This window comes from Typopeltis vanoorti, chromosome 25 (genome assembly GCF_054136105.1).
Source record: "Typopeltis vanoorti isolate ZY-2024b chromosome 25, IOZ_Tvanoo_1.0, whole genome shotgun sequence".
Taxonomy (NCBI): domain Eukaryota; kingdom Metazoa; phylum Arthropoda; class Arachnida; order Uropygi; family Thelyphonidae; genus Typopeltis; species Typopeltis vanoorti.
In genome coordinates this window covers 9,672,857-9,685,988 of record NC_143573.1, presented here as the reverse complement: position 1 = coordinate 9,685,988, position 13,132 = coordinate 9,672,857, and the positions used below count along the sequence as shown (strand labels likewise).

The window sequence follows — 13,132 nt, the reverse complement described above, 5'->3', positions numbered from 1 at the left end:
TTTATAGAAATGATGCAGGGAAAATGGAAATGGAAATGATAAATGATGGAAATGATAGAAGACCTGAATGAATTGTTTGAGGTAGCAAAAGAAAAGAGTGAGAGAGTTAGAATGATTAGTCTTTTGCCACGGTATGACAGTGAAATGTTTAAAAGGAGGGCCATAATTGCAAATGACTTTATGCATGGGTTATGTATGATGAGTGGTGTGGAATCTGTGGATGTGTGGAGTGAGTTCGATGGGCGAAAGGATCTATATAAGATGGACGGCTTGCATTTGAATGATTACGGTGTAAGGAGACTTGAGAAAGTGTTGCTGAATGTAATGGATGTGCAAATTCAGGGAAACTAGATTTATTAAGGGGGGGGGGTAGATATACAGTCCTTAGGGAGGCAGTTGAATGTATGAATGAATATAATATGCCCGAGCAAATAAGGACAACAAATCAGAGTGGGATAGTTAATATAAGGCATCAAGGTAGGGTTGGGGTTAATCGGGGTCTTAAATTCATGTACACTAATGCTAGAAGTATTAGGAACAAGAAGGAAGAGTTTTTGGCCATGGTTGGCACTTCTAGACCACAGGTTATTGGTATTAGTGAATCATGGCTGACTGTAGATGATATAGCTAGTGGGATTGAATGTGATGAGTATAGTGTGTTCAGGAATGACAGGGAGAATAAAATGGAGGAGAGGAGTATTGTTGATGATAGCTGATGAGCTACAGCCAAGGAGAATAGAAGTTGAATTGCAGGATAGAGAAAAGAGCACATTTGAGGCCATTTTGTGTGAGATTGTGGCTAGCAGAACTAAATATACAATTGGGTGCTGCTATAGACCAGGTGATGGAAAAGATGGTGGTGACAGTATGCACAAGCAAATAGAAGAAATGAGTGGAAGGAGGGTAATTATTATGGGAGATTTCAACTATGGTCGCATTGATTGGAGTGAGGAGAGGACACACGGGAGGAAGGAAGTGGATTTTATGCGGTTATTAAGGGATAACTATCTGTGACAGCATGTATTGGAAAATACTAGGGGTCAGAGAGTGCTTGACCTAGTAATTACATCTGAGGATTTGGCTGTAACAAATATGACCACATTGCCACCAATTGGTGAGAGTGATCATAGGGTCTTGACTTGGGAGGTGGCTAAAGGTGGGGAATTTACAATTAAGACAGGGTACATGTGGAATTATCGGGCTGGAAAGTATGACAAGCTTAGGAGTTTGATTGGTTCAGTGCCATGGCATGTACAACTGCAAGGTACATGCCATGGCACTCTGGCCTGGAAACTTTTCTCCATCAATTGGAACTCTTCCTTTCGGCAATAACCTTGTCTGCAGCCTAGAAGTAGTCTCTCTCTAGCGATGTCTCAAACCAAGAAGCTCCTTTCTGGAAGCGGGAAACTCCTCTCTCAAGCAACGTGGATCCAGGCAGTCTCTCTTATGGCGACTCTGGACCGGGTGGTCTCCTCTCTGACAGCAATTCTGGAACCAGGATCCTTTCTGCTTGATTCAGGCCCTTTTTATTAGGCTTCCTCTGAGACCTCGAATGAAGTTTGGCAACCCCCAAAGAATCAGTATGAGTCTTTCATCTTAAGTTTCAAGTTCAGCACGCCTTTTGTTCTCCTCCTTTTCTTTTGATTATAAGTTGCCGGCCATCAGAAAGTTGTTTGAACTCTTTCTGACTGACTTCCGAGATGTTTACACTCAGAGCCCGCAAGCCTTTCTCATACATACAAGTTTCAATAACAATCTTTCTAATGCCGCCATGTACAGCTTTGGTAACAAAAACATTCCCTTTGTTTTTAACACTCTAACATATTCTTATTAAAGCAGTATATATAGTTAGTTTCAAAAGAGTTATTTACAAAAACATCTAATACAAACTACACCGAGACAAACAAAGTTTATTTTTTTACAATATTTACATGGGACTTAACCTAAGTAAAAAATCGATGTAATGTGCTTTGGAATATTTAATATTTAAGCTACAATCGAGTTTTTACACTTTGCTTATAATCGTATTCACTCGGCTCGCTGTTTGACTTCCACTGATCCAAATTAATTCATTTACCTGGACTTAAAAGAAAATTACTGATTTGACAATTTTAATGAAAAATAAATAAACAATAGCAATACACTTAAAACGAATTAAAAATAATACAAAATAATGATAAATAAAATATTACGTTTTCAGTTTTAATTAAATTTGCAAGTAAGGAGGAATACACAAGAGATCGACCAAAAATCGCTGTGCCATCGATGAGTTGAACACCCCTGAGCCAAGGGATAAAAATAAAAAGCATAAACTGGTAGAAATAAGCATGTGTAAAAAAGGTAAGAGAAAAAAGGTGTACAAAAACAAAAAAGCATATAAAAGCAGATGTAAAAAGGTCTATGAAAACCAAGTGCAAAAAAGTTTGTGAAACACAATAGAAAGAAACCAGAATATAAAGCAGGAGCTCCAAAAAAGAAAGCATTGTGGAAGGAATATAAACAACAACACCGTACAAATAAAAATAATGTAATGACCTATATACAATGAAAAATATTAGATTTCTGCAAAAATTTTAAAATAAACACTCGGGTGAGTCCAATAAAATCTGCCTTAGTATGCAGCACTCAGACAGATTATGAATATGACTAAAATAGTGACTGTGCTCATTGATGAAATGAGGGCAGTTGAATAAAATATGAATGATGGTTAGTCCAGTACCACAGAACTCATACACAGGCATGTCATTACCCCTCAATAGGAAAGAGTATGTGAGATGACTATGACCTATGCAGAGCCGAGCAAGATCAATTTCCTCTTTATGGACTTTGTGTAGATTCCATCCATCTCGATTCACTGGACATTATCAGATGCCATATGGTCACTCCATATGGCATTTGATCAAGGACTGGTGTGGCACATTACTGAGGCATGATGTGCCACACCAGTCCTTGACAGATGGTCCTGTTGTATGCTTTTCTGGAGGTTTCAACTCCTGGACTAGTCACTCCAGACACATCACCCATCCATTTCACTGAAGGACTTTACCTTCTATTACTGTTTTGAGAAGTCTGCCTTCCATCCTTTCAATGTAGCCAAATTATTTCAGCCTTTCTTCTGTCAATACTCTTAACCTCTCTACCAGCTGAGGTGGATGAAATAGTGAGACCATATTGCACTTCTTATCCATGTTATTCAACGGGTGTTACAGAATCGTATCCAGATTTAGCTGGATGTCTATAAACATCATGGGCAGTTGGGGGGTTAAGGAGCCTTGGTATAGATGTTGCATAAAGCAATTTTTTTGATGGTGCCAATACTTTAATATGAATATCTCCTGAACTAAATTTCTTCACAGATTTTGGAGATCTACAAACCCTTCTAAATCCTTTGGATGAAGAAGGGTGGCATTTTACCTGGCTATTTCCCCTGTCAAATATAGTACTAAGAAAAATAGTGTATTTGTGGTATAAGTAATGTTTCTTTGGTTCTAAACATGTTGAAGGTCCTGGGAAACAAGAGAATGAAAAATTATCCACTCAGGAGGAAGTTTGATCAGTGAGAGAGTTCTGAACTCACCACAGAACCACACATGGATGTCGACTATCCAGCAAGCAATGACGAGAGGGTTCGAGAATGGAATGCCAGGGTTATCCTCAGCACCACAATAAGCCTTGTTTCCAGACTATGGAGGCTAAACTTCTGCAACACTGTTTACCCTTACAGGTAAGCCCACTAGCCAAATAATCCTGGCAGAACCATTCAGAACTTGCCATCTTGCTGAAGCAAAGGCCAAAGTAGTGCAAGACTACCAGGATCCCTCTTTTCAGATGTCCATGGGTTGTACCACGTGTCAAACATGGTGGTATGGTGTTGGATCCCAGTGATGACATTCTGGAAGACAAAATAGTAAAAAAGACTCAGGAGAAGTAGAAAAAAATATGGAAAGAAGAGCAAGAAAAAGAACAAGAATGAAAGGAATCAGTACCATCACTGGGAGGTCCCCCTTTATTGTGAACAGGTGATTACATAGAAGGGAATGAGAACGTAAGATATATATATATATATCACATAACCGATAGTATAAGAGTGCCATATATGTGGGAATGGGTGGATAAACAGCTTTTGCTCCTCCAGTGGCCTGGCCAATATTATCTTTCCTCAACTTTTTCCCTAACCATTTAAGAACATGCACAGTTGCTGTCCAACAGGTTAGGGAAAAAGTGGAGGAAAAATAATGTTCGCTAGTCCACTGGAGGTGCAAAAGCCATGAAGAGATCACTTATTAATCCTCTTCTAGATAGCATTAAGTGTTCTTGGAAGATTTTTGATGTATCGCCAAACTGAAATGAGAAGAGTTCAAAGTAGTGTCTTGAATAGAATAGGACACAAGTTTTAGAAGCTTGAAAATAATGCCAAAACAAGAAATTCAATTTCGACTGGGGATCTAAATATTACAAAAGGAGGAGATAAAGTGATATCTTTTTAGCAAGAAGTACATCCGTGCGGTTAGCCTAGTGACTTTGCACTTCGCAACCATAAGCTTGGGGAAGGAGTGTCCTGGGTTTGATTCCCGTCGCCGATGTGAGGAGCTTAAGGATCTTCCTCAGCCATAACCAAGTTAGCCGGTCTTGGGCATGGACAGCAGGGTTTCCCCCCCCCCAGTTTATCTGGGGTTTTTCATCCCGCAAGCAAGCAAACCGGCCCCGTGAACACACACAGATCTACAGCCATAAATACTTAACCCCCCCATGAGGGGGCTCAACTTGCCCCAATAGGGACAGGGGAGAAAAAGGAGGAAACTCCATATGAATAAATAAATAAGCAAGAAATATGAAACAACTGAGTTTTGAAGTAGCATTGAAGTATGCTAGGGTTGAAAGTAGCATTGAAGTTGCACTCATCCCACCGGTGAATGGCAAGGAGGATAATATTTTCAAGAAGAGGTTATAAAATTTCTTGAATAATTTGAACACTACAAGGATTGTAAAATGGAGAAGATGAATATGTATAACTAGGTTTAGGTTTTAGTTGTTATTTGTAATAGTGCTTGATATAAACACCACTAGAGAAAAATAAATAAATTATTAAACATACTGATTTTTTGTATCGAATGTTTAATCAAATAGAGTATAATAGAAAAATGAGCAATCTTTTTATAACAACTCAGTTACATAGATTAGGATCTACCACTTCTCAAAAGAAAAAAGCATAAAATTATTTTAAAAGAAAATATTTTGGCCTAAAGAAATCACCAAAAACTAAAACCTTACCATGTGAAATGTCCTAAATATAAGGTCCCAAAAATTCATAAACCCCATACTCACTCACCCCCCCCCTTCCAACAAACTTACCAACTAACAAACAAAATCACTTTCTTCCCTCACAGCTCTCTCTCTCTCTCTCTCTCTCTCTCTCTCTCCCCTTCATCAGAAATTCTACTGTATTCCACTTTAAAACCTTAATAATATATATAGGGGTGCTTAAGGGTCAAAGCTGTATAACTGAGAGGAGACCTCCACACAGCCTTTAAAGGAATGCAGAAAACCAACCAGGGCTTCTGACCTAATGTAAAATCCTCACCCTCTCGTGGTGCACCCTGTTGGGTATCTACTTGGATACTGAACGAACGAGGATGGGCTGGCAATTTGGGATTTAGCCGACCAAATTGTATTCTTAATGGTTAAACAAAAATAAAAATGATGGTACGACATGACAAAATTTCATGCTGGCTGGGGCATCGCCCGGTTAAACAAGGCCCACGTTGTTTTCGCCAGGGAACCAGAGTGCACAGCGAAAAGTCAGCTACTGGAACAAATCTGAAAACAAACCCCAACTCAACATCTTCTTCTTCTTCTTCTTCTACGCGTTATTCCCGCTTCCTATGCAGGGTCCGCGTGTTACTTTTAGATGCGACTTCTTGTTAGTACTACTCCCAACCGACCCGTCGCCTGGTCTGCTGCCGGGGGGGGGAGATATATTTTTGACTGTAGAGGCGTATGTTCACGGGGCCGGTTTTGCCTGTTTGCGGGATGAAAAAAACGCCAGATAAACTGGCGAAAAAAACCCTACTGACCGCGCCCAAGACCGGCTAACTTGGCTATGCCTGAGGAAGATCCTCAAATTCCTCACGTTTACAACGGGAATCGAACCTGGGACACTCCTTCCCCAGGCATATGGTTGCAAAGCGCAAAGCCACTAGGCTAACCGCGCGGTCAAAGCTGTATAACTTTGCTGTATAACAAAGCTGTATAACAAACCCCAACTCAACATCACCAGAGTTAAAGATCGGTACTATCAACATAAGAAGCCTAAATGGCAAAGAAATGGAGCTAGCTGAGGAATTAGATAAGTACCAGATCGACATAATAGGGGTGACGGAAACAAAAAAGACAAAAACTGGTGAGATCTTTCTGAGCAATAAATACAAAATGCTATATTCAGGCAATGACAATCAAGGAAAAGAAGGAGTAGCCATAGTATTCAACACAAAATATGAGGCTAATCTTCTTGAATGGCAGTCAGTCTCAAGTAGAGTAATGTGGACAAATATGAGAATGGGGAACTGGACAATGAGACTTATTTGTGCCTATGGTCCCACAGAAGGTTCTAATAAGGTAGAAGTGGAGGAATTTTTTGATGCTTTAGAAAAAGCAACTGACACAATGAAAAAGGAAAAGTTGGTCCTTGTTGGGAATCTAAATAGCAGAGTAGGAAATGATTGTCAGACATACAAATATATTTTGGGAAAATTTGGAGAAAAGTGCAAAGCTAATAATAATGGCAAATATCTGTTGGATTTCTGCTCAGGACATGGACTGGTTATTACTAACACCATGTTCCAACATAAAAATGTGTACAAATTCACATGGAGAGAAGAGGCAAGGAATAAGAAAAGTCTCATTGACTATGTTATTGTTGAAAGTGATGTTTTCTCCCTAGTGTAAAACACCAGTGTACAGAGGATTTGAAATTGGAAGTGATCACTATTTAGTCTTGAGCAGGATAAAATTGAATTTCATATTGAAAAGAATAACATGTAAGAAAGTTTTAAAGCAAATAAAAGTTGAGCAGCTCTCAGATGTGAACTGTAGACTAAAATACAAAGATTATTGAAGAAAAAATGAAAGAGTTTGAGAACAGGAATCAAACCTTGGAGATTCTGTGGCAAATCTTAAGAAAACATTGATTGATTCTGCCAGAGAAGAATGTGGTCAGGTTGTCTGCAAGAATAGAAAAATCCGAACTCCCTGGTGGACACAGGAAGTTAAAGAGGTGAAGGAAAAGAAGAAAGCATATCAAAAGTTCCTGTCAAATAAGTCAGCTTGTGCTCTTAGAGAATACAGAGACAAATGCAAGAATGCTAAACACTGTGTAAAACTAGCTAAACAAAAGTCATGGGAGGACTTTGGCAAGAATATAGAAAATAAATATCAAGAAGGTGGCAAAATATTCTGAAGGTTGTTGAAGAAGCTTAGGAATGGGGGAAAGAGTGCTGTAAAAGGAGTTAGAGATGGTAAAGGTTACATGAAAACAGGAGAAAAAGATATCCTTGAAGTATGGAGTAATTACTTTGAAAAACTGCTAAATGAAACAAGCAGTGATGACAGCACAGTGGTAAAAAACACTGACCAGGCATGCAGTCAGGAATACATATCCATACTTGAAGTAGAAGAAGCCATCAAAGGCTTGAAATGTGGAAAGGCAGCACTAGTAGATGATATTCGACTGGAAATGCTGAAGTATGGTGGTATAAGAATCTTACAGTAGCTGCACTGCATAGTTCAGAAAGCCTGGACAGAGGGACGAATTCCTGATGATTGGAGTAGAGCTCTCATAGTACCCATATATAAAAAGGGAAATAAAACTTTTATTATTTCCCTTTTTATATAGAAAGAATTGTGGAAGAAAAGCTGGGTGAAGAACAAGCTGGATTCAGGCCAAATAGAGGCTGTCAGGATCAGATCTTCACTTTACGACAAATAGTCGAGAAAGCATTGGAATATAACAAAGATCTGTATTTAAGTTTTGTCGATTTGGAAAAGGCATATGACAAGGGTGCCAAGAGAGAAGCTATTCAATACGCTAAAGTTATATGGGGTCAATGGGGCATTATATCAAGCAATATTTAGTCTTTATTTGAGTTGTAAGTCAGCAGTTAGAATTGAAGGAAGTACAGGAAGATGATTTAATGTTAAATCTGGTGTGAGAGAAGGATGTACATTATCCCCTCTGTTATTCATTATCTATATGGATCACATTATGAAGGAACGTGGTATTAAACATGATATCAAAATTGGAGATGTTAATGTCAGCTCTTTGCTTTATGCGGATGATGTTATACTTCTAAATAAATCTGCTACAAGTCTGCAAGATTCTCTGACTAAATTGAATAGCTGTTGTAATAAATATGGTATGAAAGTCAGCAATAAAAAGACAAAGACAATGAAAATAGGCAGAAGCATTGAAAATGTCAACTGTCTTGTGAATGGAGAACCTTTGGAACAAGTAAAACATTTCAGCTACTTAGGCACGATTTATACTGAAGATGGTAAATTAAATATAGAAATAGAGAACAGGTTCAGCAAAGCTGGTATGGTGGGAAGTCAATTGAATAAATTCATATGGAATAAGAGAGAAATTAGTAGGAACACTAAATTAGCTGTATACAAGACAGTGTTCAAACCAGTTTTAACTTATGGACCTGAGAGCTGGGTCAGAAGTAAAACACTTGACCAAAGACTACAGACCGCAGATATGAGAGTCCTGAGAAAGATTATAGGCATGAACAGATAGCATCAATGGCAATGTCATATTAAAAATGAGGATATTAGGATATTAGAAATTTTTAATATCATATTAAAAATGAGGATATTACTAATGCAATCCTGGATGTTGACATTGTCAACATCCAGGAATGCGTTAGTAGAGCTAATCTCAGGTAGTATGGTCACTTAAGTAGAATGGGTGACGAAAGATTAGCAAAACAAGTGTCCTCTGCCAGGTTGGCAGCAAAACGACTCAGAGGAAGACCAAGATATAGGTGGATTGATATGGTTCAAAGTGCCTTAGATGATAGAAATATAAGATCTGATAATGTTGGAGTCTTAACAAGTAACAGACTGATTTGGAGGAAAATTGTAGATAGGAAGTGAGTAATGATGTAAATTTTTCATGTAGTACTATCATATCCTGTACACCCTTTGAGGGTACATGGCAGGAATTTGATGATGATGATAATATATACAGGGTGTTCGGGATAAATTTGACAGTTTCGTAAGGAAAAAGAAAATCTTCTTTGTATCTATTAAATTTAATGAATTGACAAAAAAACATTACAGGCAGAGTTAATTACAATACTATCAACAAGATTTACTCAAAATAACCACCATTAGCATCGATCACAGCTTCAATTCTGCTTCGGAACCTCGAACAAGCTGATGCTACAGTCTCCCTGGGAAGGGCCGCAAAAACTGTTTTAATTTTATCCATTAACTGGGCTTTTGTATTACTGGAAGTGCGATTGGTGTCTTTTTCAACTGCGCCCCATACAAAATAATCCATGGGGTTAAGGTCTGGGGAGTTTGGAGGCCAAACATTTGGACTGGTGAAGTCGTAGAAATTTTCAGACAACCATTTTTGACTTTTCCCAGAGGTGTGGCAAGGGGCCGAATCCTGCTGCCATACATACGGCCTACCATTGGCTACCCTTGTTATCCAGGGCTTGACTACAGTTAGCAACTCCACGAACAAAGCCCGAATTCCAATGCCAGGGTTCTTCAACACCTGTTCCTGCAGATTTGCGAGGAATTCTGCTGTACGAACGCAATCAGATCGTCTGCTAGGGATCTTTCTTCTTGCTACATCCTCGTAGTCACCATTGCAAGTCTCTAGTTCATGCCTGATTGTTTTTACTGTATTCAGGGAGCATTGGGCAGCAGTCGTAATATCCTTATTTTGATGGCGGGCACGAATCATCATGATACAAGTTATTCTCTTCCATGATTCAGGTGGGTTCCAGCTATCCATCCTTTCTGACATCTTGTATATGAATGAAGAAGGGTCCAAACTTTTAAATGAAGAGAAGTGTGTGTTAATACATGTAACTTACGGAAAAATATAATTAATTATAAATATGTCAAATTTATCCCGAACACCCTGTATATATATATTAACCTGAAAGATTCTGACATAATTTTTCAGGTTAATATATATTGATTTATATAACACAATCTGAATCAAACAAAATGCTGACAGAATCAAAATTGATAACACAATTTTGATTCTGTCAGCTCAGATATTATTTCATTTGTTTACCCAATGTATCAATGACAGAAATCCTTGACCTTATCAAGTGACATTTCATCTCTGACATATTGGAATTATTCATATTCCGCATTTATTCAAGTTATTTCTTATGGTAAGGAAGAATATACTAACAACTAAATAGGACTGCAATGAGTTCCTATTTCCTCCCTTCCCCCCTCTCCATAACCAATTTCCAAATGGAATTTTTAGAAAATCAATAAATCAACACAGCTACACATAAGAACGGTTTGGCTATCCTATATAGATGATGTATTTGCTATTTGGTCTCATGGTCCAGATATATTAGATACATTTTCATGCATTTAAACAGCTAACATCCAAAAATGCACTTCTATACTATAGGGAAAAAAACCAACAAGACTTTTCATCATGCACTATCACATGATAACCAAATGGTTCATTATCCTTGTCTGTTTATAGGAAATATATTATATTAGCAATCACACCATCAGCTATCCCAACAGTATAGCATCCTCAGAACTTAGACACGAAGACTAAGTTATTTGTTCAAATGACACAGCCCTGCCACTGAACGTAGGCATCTTTGCAACAATTTTTTAGCCAAAGCCTACAACCTACACACACAGATCACAACAAACTATTTCCAATGCTTATATTCAGGGTATATCAGTGGAAAAGATCTCTAATGTTCACCACAAATATAACTTCCATGCCACTTTCAAATCACATCCAACTAACAACTTTCATCTGTTCAGAGGATCAGTTTCATCCTCTTACACAACCCTCGAGCATACAAAGTTCTTTATAGCTGCAACTTAGTCTACTTTGGACAGCCTGGCAGATCTATTAATATTTGCTTTGGAGAATGTAAAGAATGCTTCTGCAATCATCTGCATGGCAAGTCAGAACTGGCAGATCAGTCTGGACATTCCTTCAAAGAATTAAATTGAGAAAAAAAAAAAAAAATGAACTACATAAAATTTATTACAAGTCTAAGAGATTTTAAAATCAGCATCAACTATGAGCCACTCCTCCAATCTCAACAAGTATGGCTGCATTTTTGCTAACATATGGAAGATGGTCATTCTAAGACAATGTTCAGCTTCATTTTTCTAAATTAGCATTGTTTTTATCTGGCCCTTAGAGGGCATGTTGTAGGTTAGTTCCTTTTCAGTTACAACTTGAATTGTTTTTATGTATGGCTGTCACATTAAGTGCTGGGTGGTTACAACATTTTAATTTGGCTCTGAAGGTGCTCATTGAAAATCTAGTGAAATATTATTAAATTCAATAAATCTATTATTTATTTTTCTCTGGTGTGCTTAGTTGCCATGACATACTTTTATGAAGAAGAGGAATATAGCATAAGAGGAAACCAGCAATAGGAGATGTAAGAAAAAGGTCAGTAATGTAGAGGAGGAAGATCGTTGATGAAAATATAAAGGTCTGAGGAATTCTGATACATTCAAGTGGGATAATCTGAAAATAAGAATCACCACAATGACCAATAGCAAAGGACAGAAGGCTGCTCACGATAACAGCTTGATAAGCAGTAGTCCTCTATGCCACATCTGATCAAATGCCCTGGAAATATCAAGTTTAACTGGACAAGATTCTCATTGGAGAAATTTCTGGATTCAAATCTTTATGTCCAAAAACTTTGCATTTTTTGCACAGGTCTGTGTATTTCATCCTTTCAAAGTTGATTTGTTAACAGGTTTTTACAGATGTTTCAAACTGCAGTTTAGACTTAAAAAAGGTTCAGAGTTGGGATGAGATGGTCAATATTTTTTACATAAACTGGTAATCCATTCCATAATCAAATTTTAATGGATGGGCATATCAGAGATATAAGAAAAGAGAGCAGAAAATCGAGTTTAGCCTTCCACACAACCAGGGAGAAACATAATGCTATTTTGTATCAAACCAAAACAATGTTACAACTCATACAACAATCACATAAGCTCAAGAATGATTTTGAAATGTTTGGTTTGCCTACACAGTGCAATAAAAACCAAGTCTTAATAGTCAACCAAAAGTAGTCTACTCTCTTAGCAGAGAAAGGATATGATGGAAATTTGGAGGAGCAGATAAGGGTTGCTAGCTTTTTTGTATGGTTTATAAGTGGTCACAAGATTGTGCTTTTTTATGATGATCTCCCTCATTGTAGGACTGTTATGTACCATAGATTTGAATATAATCTGGGTATTGGATTTTGTTTCTCTCTGTCTCTCTCTCTTATTAAATTTTCAGAACACAAATATTAGAACTACCAATTTCAAGCTTCATGTGTGTGTGTGTATCATAATTTCTTGCCTCAGTGGCAGATTCATAGGTAAGATCACCCCCTCCCTTGAAGGGTTATAGAAAAGATAGACTGATGATGTTTTCTTATTTGGATCCATGGACTAGATTCTTTAAAGGAATTCCAGAACCATCTCAACAATCAACCAAGAGAAAATTTTACCTTGGAATTGAAAGTTAATGGTTCTCTTCTGTTCCTGGATGTCAATCACATTCGTATGTCAGAAAAACAACTGAAGATCTCTACTTACAGAAAGCTCACACATACCAACAGATACCTTCATGGTCAATCTCATCATTTCTACATCAGTTAAACATGTTCGCTCCCTCAGTGAAGCAGGAGAGATCACCAAAGAACTACATTTTCTTCTTACAACCTTTCGGAAAATCGGCTATCCTAAACACAGTGTTCATAAGCTGCTTTTTAATCCACCTGCTCATTATACTGAAGATAATACTGATGTAAAAGGCTTTATATCTCTACCATATATCAGCTCTGTTTCCCAAAAGTTAGCTAAAATTCTCAAGAAATTTAAAATC

At 37.7% G+C, this 13,132-nt stretch overlaps 1 protein-coding gene across 3 annotated transcripts in view; it reads right to left on the bottom strand.

The window, feature by feature from the left end:
* LOC150092525 (liprin-beta-1-like) overlaps positions 1-13,132 on the bottom strand; it is a 494,640-nt gene that overhangs the window by 361,876 nt on the left and 119,632 nt on the right. The window lies entirely within an intron of this gene.